Source organism: Silene latifolia, chromosome Y (genome assembly GCF_048544455.1).
Source record: "Silene latifolia isolate original U9 population chromosome Y, ASM4854445v1, whole genome shotgun sequence".
NCBI lineage: Eukaryota > Viridiplantae > Streptophyta > Magnoliopsida > Caryophyllales > Caryophyllaceae > Silene > Silene latifolia.
This window is the reverse complement of record NC_133538.1, coordinates 87,462,720-87,473,835: the sequence shown is the minus strand read 5'-3', so window position 1 is coordinate 87,473,835 and position 11,116 is coordinate 87,462,720. Positions and strand designations below refer to the sequence as shown.

Below are 11,116 nucleotides of genomic sequence, written 5' to 3'. Positions count from 1 at the left end.
CATCAATTACTTGATATTTGGATAAAAAACCGGCATAGCAAATCTCACATGTTAGGTTTAAACTTGTGGAAGCGCATTCATGAATTAAACCTGTAATACCCCGTATTTTTATATAATAAATTAATCGGATATTATTGAATTAAACGGATATTATTAAACGGATATTATTATATATTAATTATTATACATTTTATATTACTAATTAAGTCAGGTAAATTATTGAGTTGATAATTTCATTAAGTTATTTTAATTAACCGCGTTGTATCGATATAAGTTAATCGTGACGGGTTTATCCTACATTCGACTTTTACTAAAATATCTTTATTAAAATATACTATTATTATTATATGTTATTATACTACTACCACCATACCTTCTTTTCCTACTTATTTCTTTCTTTCACGTCCATACCAACCATGCCTACCATACCTATTTTTGTTTCTTTATTCTTTCTTTACCAATGCACCATGACTCCTTCTCCACCAACACAAAAGCCACCTTTCACGCATAAAGAGAGGGAGAGAGTGAGCGTGGGTGATGACCATGCTGCAAGGACGAGCTATGGATTATTGTCGACGACCGTGGCCAACCCTGGTGGTTGTTATGGCGGCAGTAAAGGTATGGCTACAACCGTCTCCTCTGTTTTTCATTGTTTTGTCGGGTTTTTATTTGGAGGTTGTGTGTGTCTTATAGAGGTGGTTATGGTGGTTGTTGACAGAGTACATGAGTAGGGTGGTAAGGGTCGACTGTAGTGGTGGTTGTTGAGGTTGTTTTAGGTGGTGTTATTGGTGGGGATAGGCGGCAGCGACAGGGGTAGCAACGGGTTTAGGATTCGGGTTTTTCAGGTGAGTTAAAGGAGTAGGATTGGGGTGGCACCACTGTGGACTCGGGGGAGGTCGAAACAGTGGTGCCATGGCTTATGGGTTCGTGGGTTGACGGCGAACAGGGAGGTGGTGGTTTGGCAGGGGATGGGTGTAGAGTGCGGTGGTGGTAAAGGAGAGAACATGGCTGTTTGGTGTTGCACGGCCGTGAACCAGGCCAAAAGACGGCCGTGGTTCACCTCGCCGGTGAGGGTCGACCAGCTGGGGCTGGGTTGTTGGTGGCTGGGTTGAAGTGGGTGTTGGGGCTGGTGGATGTCACGGTGGTTAGGTGGAGTGTGGGGTCGGGAAATGGGCTGGAAACCAGGGTGGGGGCGTGGTTTTTAGCGGGTTTGATTCGTTTAATTATTATTTAAGTTATCGTATTCTTAATTAATTAAATTAACTCCCGAGTGCATTAAAATAATTAAAGACGAGTTGTTTAATGATTGAAACGGGTTTTTATTAGTTTAATCATTATAATTCGTTAAACGGTCGTATGCTTAATTAATTAATATTCCGAGTTATTTAATTAATTAAGGACGGGTTTTTATTACTTTAATCGTTATAATTGTTAATGGGTCGCATTCTTAATTAATTAATATAATTCCCGTGTCATTAAATAATTGAGTTAAGTTAATGCCCAAGTTATTTAATATAATTAGAGTCGGGATTGTTCGAGTTGTTCAAGTGTTGATTCGTTTCATCATATAATTCATTTAAACCGCTAATTATCGTTTTGGTTTAAGTTCCGAGTTAATTAAATAAAATAATAATTAATTAACTAGAAACGGGATTTTGAGTCGGGTTGTTAAAAGAGAAAAGCTACTATATCGGGAAAGTTGTCATTTTAAGAAATTCTATTTTAATAACCTTCTATTTTGTGAAATTGGGTCAGATACTAATCGGGTAATTTTAGCTATCAGTTGAGCATAAGTTTGGAGTCGGGATTATATTTCGGGAAAGCTTCTATTTGGGAGATTGCTATATTTAAGTAGTTAGTAATTATAAATATTATAATTGTTTTAGGTGACGAATTCGTGATGGATCGATAATCAAATTCATTGCTTTACTTTCGGATCGCTTAATCGATTAATTGGAGCCGCCTGGCATCTTGAGGTAGGGAAATACACTTGACTGATTATCGTTGTTGTTGAATTGAGTTGACTTGTTTCATGGTTGTTGATTTTCGTTATCATTTATATTCGGAAAGGTGATTGAGTGATTTGATCGTATTGAGTATGATATCACAACATCGGGTAAGCGGCATGACCTTATGATTTATCAGTTCAGTGATTTATATACATATTGCATTGCATTAATTATTGTTAAGCATTTCATATGCATTGGAGTTGGAGGGTGATGTGGTGATGACGATATTGAGATACGATGTGACGTTGTGATAAGGCCCGGCGGGTTCTGCGGGACTTGACTGGTGTCCTCGGTGTTGGTCGCGAGATCGACTTCGGTCGATATATATAGTCTACCGGGGATCGGTATGGCTGGGCGTTTCGGGTTATGAGATATGTGATTGAGTTGAGATGGCGATGGAGGTGGCGGAGTATCATGCATATCATATTTATTGTTTTATTGTTTTCCCTACTCAACCTCGCGGTTGACCCTGTGTATTCGTGAACACCTGTGATGAACCGTTTTATGGGAGCGAGACTTGACGGGTTTAAGAGATAGAACGGGAGTGGATGGGCGTGAGACATTGGATCGAGACGACTTAGTAGCTAGGTCATCATCTAGAAGACTTTCACTTTTAATTATGTCAGTTCTTGTAATTTGAGTTGAAAAGAGTATTTGTAATAATTAAGTTAAAATATTACATAAATTGCCTTGGAGTTTAATTTGCTATTCACTACCTCGGGAAACCGAGATGGTAACAGTCCGTTTTATTAGGGAATGTCTTGACGAGGACTTCTTTTATAAACCGGGGTGTTACAAAGTGGTATCAGAGCGAACGATCCTCAGGCCTGAACCAATGAGCCCAATGAACTTAGGATGTGTCTAATTAAAATGAACACCGGGATAGAACTGTTAGGAGCACACTATGGCAAGGTATGAGTTAGGGGCCCCCTCACACCGAACCAGTGGTCCTCTCAGTTGAACCGGAAACCATGAGTGTATACGAGAGAAAAGGGTAGAATAGTTACTTGAGTTTGAGAACGGAATTTAGATGGAAGATGACGGAGTTCTCATATGATTATATAGTGTTATACATTTGTGATCGCAGGTAGTTATTAGTCGTAGTTAATTGGATTAAGAAAATGATGAGTTAAACTTCGGGACGAAGTTTATTTTTAGGAGGGCAGAATGTAACATTCCGTATTTATTATGTTTAATTGAAGTGTCAAAAACGTGTGTTAACTGTGTTAGAATTTCGTGACGTCCAAAAGTACAATATACAATACCTTTCTGTTGTTGAGTATGGGAGCGAACTTCGGGACGAAGTTCATTTTAAGGGGGGAAGACTGTAATACCCCGTATTTTTATATAATAAATTAATCGGATATTATTGAATTAAACGGATATTATTAAACGGATATTATTATATATTAATTATTATACATTTTATATTACTAATTAAGTCAGGTAAATTATTGAGTTGATAATTTCATTAAGTTATTTTAATTAACCGCGTTGTATCGATATAAGTTAATCGTGACGGGTTTATCCTACATTCGACTTTTACTAAAATATCTTTATTAAAATATACTATTATTATTATATGTTATTATACTACTACCACCATACCTTCTTTTCCTACTTATTTCTTTCTTTCACGTCCATACCAACCATGCCTACCATACCTATTTTTGTTTCTTTATTCTTTCTTTACCAATGCACCATGACTCCTTCTCCACCAACACAAAAGCCACCTTTCACGCATAAAGAGAGGGAGAGAGTGAGCGTGGGTGATGACCATGCTGCAAGGACGAGCTATGGATTATTGTCGACGACCGTGGCCAACCCTGGTGGTTGTTATGGCGCGATAAAGGTATGGCTACAACCGTCTCCTCTGTTTTTCATTGTTTTGTCGGGTTTTTATTTGGAGGTTGTGTGTGTCTTATAGAGGTGGTTATGGTGGTTGTTGACAGAGTACATGAGTAGGGTGGTAAGGGTCATTGTAGTGGTGGTTGTTGAGGTTGTTTTAGGTGGTGTTATTGGTGGGGATAGGCGGCAGCGACAGGGGTAGCAACGGGTTTAGGATTCGGGTTTTTCAGGTGAGTTAAAGGAGTAGGATTGGGGTGGCACCACTTTGTGGACTCGGGGAGGTCGAAAACGGTGGTGCCATGGCTTATGGGTTCGTGGGTTGACGGCGAACAGGGAGGTGGTGGTTTGGCAGGGGATGGGTGTAGAGTGCGGTGGTGGTAAAGGAGAGAACATGGCTGTTTTGGTGTTGTTGCAGCCGTGAACCAGGCCAAAAGACGGCCGTGGTTCACCTCGCCGGTGAGGGTCGACCAGTGAAATTTGGGTTGTTGGGTTGGGTTGAAGTGGGTGTTGGGGTGGTGGATGTCACGGTGGTTAGGTGGAGTGTGGGGTCGGGAAATGGGCTGGAAACCGTGGTGGGGGCGTGGTTTTTAGCGGGTTTGATTCGTTTAATTATTATTTAAGTTATCGTATTCTTAATTAATTAAATTAACTCCCGAGTGCATTAAAATAATTAAAGACGAGTTGTTTAATGATTGAAACGGGTTTTTATTAGTTTAATCATTATAATTCGTTAAACGGTCGTATGCTTAATTAATTAATATTCCGAGTTATTTAATTAATTAAGGACGGGTTTTTATTACTTTAATCGTTATAATTGTTAATGGGTCGCATTCTTAATTAATTAATATAATTCCCGTGTCATTAAATAATTGAGTTAAGTTAATGCCCAAGTTATTTAATATAATTAGAGTCGGGATTGTTCGAGTTGTTCAAGTGTTGATTCGTTTCATCATATAATTCATTTAAACCGCTAATTATCGTTTTGGTTTAAGTTCCGAGTTAATTAAATAAAATAATAATTAATTAACTAGAAACGGGATTTTGAGTCGGGTTGTTAAAAGAGAAAAGCTACTATATCGGGAAAGTTGTCATTTTAAGAAATTCTATTTTAATAACCTTCTATTTTGTGAAATTGGGTCAGATACTAATCGGGTAATTTTAGCTATCAGTTGAGCATAAGTTTGGAGTCGGGATTATATTTCGGGAAAGCTTCTATTTGGGAGATTGCTATATTTAAGTAGTTAGTAATTATAAATATTATAATTGTTTTAGGTGACGAATTCGTGATGGATCGATAATCAAATTCATTGCTTTACTTTCTGGACTGCTTAACTGATTAATTGGAACTGCTGGCATCTTGAGGTAGGGAAATACACTTGACTGATTATCGTTGTTGTTGAATTGAGTTGACTTGTTTCATGGTTGTTGATTTTCGTTATCATTTATATTCGGAAAGGTGATTGACTGATTTGATCGTATTGAGTATGATATCACAACATCGGGTAACTGGCATGACCTTATGATTTATCAGTTCAGTGATTTATATACATATTGCATTGCATTAATTACTGTTAAGCATTTCATATGCATTGGAGTTGGAGGGTGATGTGGTGATGACGATATTGAGATACGATGTGACGTTGTGATAAGGCCCAGGCGGGTTCTGCAGGACTTGACCTGGTGTCCTCAGCTGTTGAGCTGGCAGATCGACTTCGGTCGATATATATAGTCTACCGGGGATCGGTATGGCTGGGCGTTTCGGGTTATGAGATATGTGATTGAGTTGAGATGGCGATGGAGGTGGCGGAGTATCATGCATATCATATTTATTGTTTTATTGTTTTCCCTACTCAACCTCGCGGTTGACCCTGTGTATTCGTGAACACCTGTGATGAACCGTTTTATGGGAGCGGACTTGTGGGTTTAAGAGATAGAACGGGAGCTGGATGGGCGTGAGACATTGGATCAGACGACTTAGTAGCTAGGTCATCATCTAGAAGACTTTCACTTTTAATTATGTCAGTTCTTGTAATTTGAGTTGAAAAGAGTATTTGTAATAATTAAGTTAAAATATTACATAAATTGCCTTGGAGTTTAATTTGCTATTCACTACCTCGGGAAACCGAGATGGTAACAGTCCGTTTTATTAGGGAATGTCTTGACGAGGACTTCTTTTATAAACCGGGGTGTTACAAAACCCGCTGCCGCGGGCGGGTGATACCGTCGTTTAGTATCAAAAATAAACCTAATACTATAACTGAAGCTAGCGGTAAATAGGGTCGATCTCCACAGGGAGGCTATTGTTTCTACTTGCTAATTTAAGTTTGTCAGATGTCACAAATGGGGTTTTTGTAATTGATTTCTAAACTAAAGAAGGCTTAAGGGAAGAGCAGTAAAGAAAGAGCAATAAAAGACAGAAAATGCAAGTAAGATGATCAAAAGAGAGAGAGAACATGTCAGGATTTCGGTTCACCATGGCAGTTTATCGACTCAGTCGCAAATAGCCTAGACAATCTACTGTGAGAAGGGTAAAGAAAAGGTCCTTCCGGTCGACTTTCTACCCTAGATTCCCACTAACTTAACTTCCGTCCTCGTTATGGTAGTCTACTATTCATAGCAGGTCCGTTCATTCCAATCTTCCGATCCAGGAACGAAATTAACCAAATTAAAATAATTTAGAAGCATGCATTCAACTAAATTGGTGATACAATTAAATTGCCATGGGGACAGATTCTCACACATAAATTGTCTAGCCTATTCGCTACATCGTCACAATCCTACCATGGATTCCCTAGTCCTAACATAAAAGAGCTTAGCTACTCATATTACAAAATTTGTCAATATTAATAACAATGAATATGCTAACTGGAGACATAATGAAATAACATAAATTAAGCATAAACTGAGATTAGGGCAGAATAATTAAGACGAAAAAGCAAAGATTAAAGCAAGGAAATAAAGAGATTAAGATTAAAAGGAGAAAGGAGATTGCAATCACAAGCAATTCCGGCGTAAAGAACAACCAGAAATCAAAGCAAAAAAAAGATCCAAGAGTAAAGTTACAGTAGAAAGTTTAATGAAGAGACTAAGAGGGTAAGAGTTGCGTTCTAAGAAGAGTCCAACCTCCTTATTAACCGAATTATGAAAGCTTAAATAGAAAAACAAAAGTCCATCACGAAATTAAGCCCAACACGGGTTAATTAATCCCTTGTAACATCAAAACCTCTCGATCGAGTAACTTTATATCACTCGATCGAGCAAAACCAAGCTAAAACCTCTCGATCGAGTACTTTGGGTACTCGATCTAACAGTTATTAAATAGGCACTACTCGATCAAGTAGAAAAAGGAGTCGATCGAACACAATTGTACTCGATCGAGTACTTTCCAGCGCATAATTCCTACTTCGCGCACTGAAATTCAAATGGCTGCCATTTCTTCGTTACATGGTCAAATAAGGCGTTTCCGGTAGCGTTGGAACGCTAAGAGGATAATATTTCATCTGCAATTGGAATATCCTGAAAATCGGTTGTAGAACTCGAGATATGGCTCCTCAAATTAGGAACTATCAATTTGAAGTTCTTCCTTTGCTCGCCTAGCTGTCTTACTCCTTTGCGCATCTCAAAATAGTAGTCTTAAGGCTCCGACTCAACTCATATCCTAATGCATGAATAAGGACATGTTTTAGGCTCAATTATGCTCCTTTCCGGTTCATACCTGTAAATAATACAAGAGAAACCAAAGTAGACAATTCGGGGGACATTTGTAGCTAAACACTACACAAAATGCATTGAAATTAAATGCGTGCAAATAAAGTACAAAATACCTATATAAAATGCACGCATGAAATCTCCCCAAACCAAACCTTTGCTTGTCCCCAAGCAAAATATATGCAAAACTAATGGAACGGAAAATGAAAGCTCAGAGCTAGCTATAACTTGTCTACTTGAACCAATTTAATGCAACAGAAATCAACAGTTACAACTACAACGGTCAACACGCAAACGAGTTATAAGATGTCCCACTACTACAAAAAAAGGCTTAGAGAATTGTTGAAATGAGCTTTAGAGAACGGTTAAAATAGACTTTAGAGAACACCTGATAAGCGTTCTATTTTCCTAGGAAAAGAGAACGGTTGGGTAAGCAACAGTTCTCTACCCCTCTTGGTTTTTAAAAAAAAATTATTGATGATATTTGGATAAAATAAATATATTTAATTATTCTCATTAAAATCAAGTACCGATACCAATACACTTGTTTCTCAAACAGCCAGCAAATTTGACTAAGTCCTTTTACATAAGTTCAAAAAAAAATATAGCATTACATGCACACATAATCTCATCTTTAATCCATGTTGTAACTTCAACCGCACATCTTGCAGCAACGTCAATTGATCCACTTTGAAGAGAGGAATAAAAGGATGAAATGTGTCCACTGATAACCTGTCACTAATAACAAGAACAACCATACGTAAGATATGAGTAGTAGAAAGGAGAATTAAAAGAGGTGGTGAGTACGATAAAGATGTAAGTATAAAAAGTTCTAAAAAGTAAAAAACTGGAGAATAGACTAGGAGGTCCAACTCAGCCGTACTCACATGAAGCCGAACACGGGGAAAAAATTTCAGGCAAAGCTCTCAACATTTATAATTAGTCTTAATAGATCAACACCAAGTAGCAAGACTAGCACTGATCGAATTAGTAGAGTATAGAAACGATATAATGTAAAAACAGACCTTGAGAGAACATCGTTGTGTATCCAGTTCCTCTCCACAAGGGTATAACGAAATATTGACTGCAGGAAATGTAAAGAAAATAAGGCAGAAATTGCAACTCCTAGAAAGTAGTCAGCTTGAATTCTTGAAAACTAGTATAAGAAAATACCATTCAGCTGCTCTTTGCTCAAATAACCGATATAACTTCGCTTGCATGGCTGCACCAATCTGACCTCTTCCCAAGTGATACTTATAATCAAGGAAAACCTTGTTAGGTTCCAATCACAACAACATGAACTCGGGGCAAGGAAGGAATCTGATTCTCAGTAGGATTGAAGGAAGTAGAAAAATAGAACTATAAATGAATATGCCTATTATAAAGCCCCACACACACAAGGAATAATTGTTATAACTTGGTTCACAGTCAGGCAAGTCTTAGGAATAGACAACATAGTGACATACAAATTTTTACTTCTTTAATCTCAGTTATATCAAAGATGAAAGATGTTACCGCACAAAAGAGTTGAATAAAGAGAATGACAAAATAAAAAGCATTCACCCAGATGAGTGACTGAGAACAATATAAAAAAACCTTGGGGTAAGCTACATGCCTCAATTATACCAATGTAGAAATCCCGATAAGATCACAGTCAATCTGAAAAAAAAAAAGGCAATCAATAATCACCAGGAGAAGGTTGAGTACATTGGATCTCATAGCCTCATGAAGACTAGGCTACCATAAGAGATGCTAGATAAATCGAACATTCAAGGAAACATTAATTTAAAAGTCAAAGTGGAACAACAATGAGCACATTGCAGGCTCGAATCACCTACGGGCTACTCCTTGTATTCTATTGAACTTAAGATTCAACTTACAAACACAAGAAAAAAAAAACAGAGAAAGAAACAAAAAAGGAGAAATGTAAACTCCTCACATATCTCTTCGAACACAAAGATAAAATGAGGATAATTCTTAACAAACTTACACCATCGTCCAGGTGAGATTTAAATAATAAAACAATTAGATCACTAAATTCATTATTAAACACACAGTTAACAAGAGAGAAATACTAATGAAAAGAGAAAAGTTTGAATTTAGGAGACATACATCATCTCAGGTAGAAGTAAGTTCTCCAGGGGACTTGGTCATAGCCCTCTGAAAATCCATGATCGAGTTACAGCCAAGTGACTACAATATATGGCTTAGAGAACATTATGCTTAATCAAAGAAAAATGTAAAACATAATAACTAGGCTTATGTAAAGACATCCAAGGACTATACTTCTTCAGTTATTCTATTACATCAACAAGAACAACCAAAACCAGAAGATAACATTCTATTACATTAAAATAACAAACAAATTTAGGGTTATACCTCTTCTCCTTTTTGTTATAAGCCCAGTTCTCCTAATATTCCAACACACTGATGCATAAAATTCCAAAGCATTGCCTCCGTTAAATATCTTACTCGTGCAAATACTCAACCTCATTTAAGACCGTCCTAAACTTATCCGACTCATTTTCACCTACATGATTTGTGTTACACATTTACCCTTCATAAGCAACATTTAATTATAAAAATAAAACTTATTTTCAAATTGAGTTACTGACAGCAATGTATTTGGAATGAAGGTTTCTCCAAACAACTTCATCTTCTTCTTCTCGTCCTCTTTCCTGATTATTAACATTAACATTATTTCGATTAGAATCAGCGGAAATTCCAGGTTTTGAATCGTTTAACTCAAATGAACGAACATCAAAGCACAAGTTTTAGTTTCCGCCTTTATCAAAATCGACTTGATTTCAATGTTTTGTTCAAAATCTAAGTTTAGAACACTAAAGTTAACAGTTTGGAACATCTTAAGCACTTAATTAAACAATAGATCATCAAAACATCGATTATATACAAAAGCCCCAATTCAATTAGAAACCCTAATTTACAAACAATTAACTCTACTCGGAATTTTTGTGTAAAAGTTAGCCTAAAATTAAGTAACAATCTAAGTCAACAAACAATAATTAATTTTGAAAAAGATAAATCACATTCAAAAGCAAGTAATATTTTCACTATTCTAAGAGACGAAAAATGTGAACATACGGATGGCGGTGTAAACTTGTTCACTGATGTGTGAGCCTTATTGGGCGGTGATGGCGGTCGGCGGTGGTGGTGGGGGTGGCGGTTGGCAGTGGACGGATGTGATTGAATTTGATAAAGGGGAATTGAATAAAGAGAGAAGGAAGGAGAAAGGAGGAATGGTACGAGGGGAATTAGAAAGACGTGTTTGAAGATAATGTGGCCACGGGATTTCTGGGTTATACATTTTCTTTTTTAAATTTATTATTTTAATATTTTAATGATAAGTTTAGATAACTGTGAATACAAGGAGCGTTCTCTATTCTTTGTCTCACATAACGCTTAGTTCAGAAAAGCGTTCTCTTTACTGCTAGAGAACGGTTATTTAACTTAACCGTTCTCTATTATGTGTTACTTATTCTTATTTTTGTAGTAGTGTCCATAAATAAAGCTAACCTATCGACCTTGCAAGA

The 11,116-nt window shown here is 37.1% G+C and overlaps 1 long non-coding RNA gene across 1 annotated transcript; it reads right to left on the bottom strand.

The window, feature by feature from the left end:
- Positions 1 to 9,171: 9,171 nt before the first annotated feature.
- On the bottom strand, positions 9,172 to 10,287 carry LOC141634189 (uncharacterized). Its single transcript, XR_012538951.1, has 3 exons — positions 10,181 to 10,287; positions 9,945 to 10,095; positions 9,172 to 9,224 (listed from the first exon to the last, which is right to left on the bottom strand). It is a non-coding gene; the product is annotated as an uncharacterized LOC141634189 (long non-coding RNA).
- Positions 10,288 to 11,116: the final 829 nt, after the last annotated feature.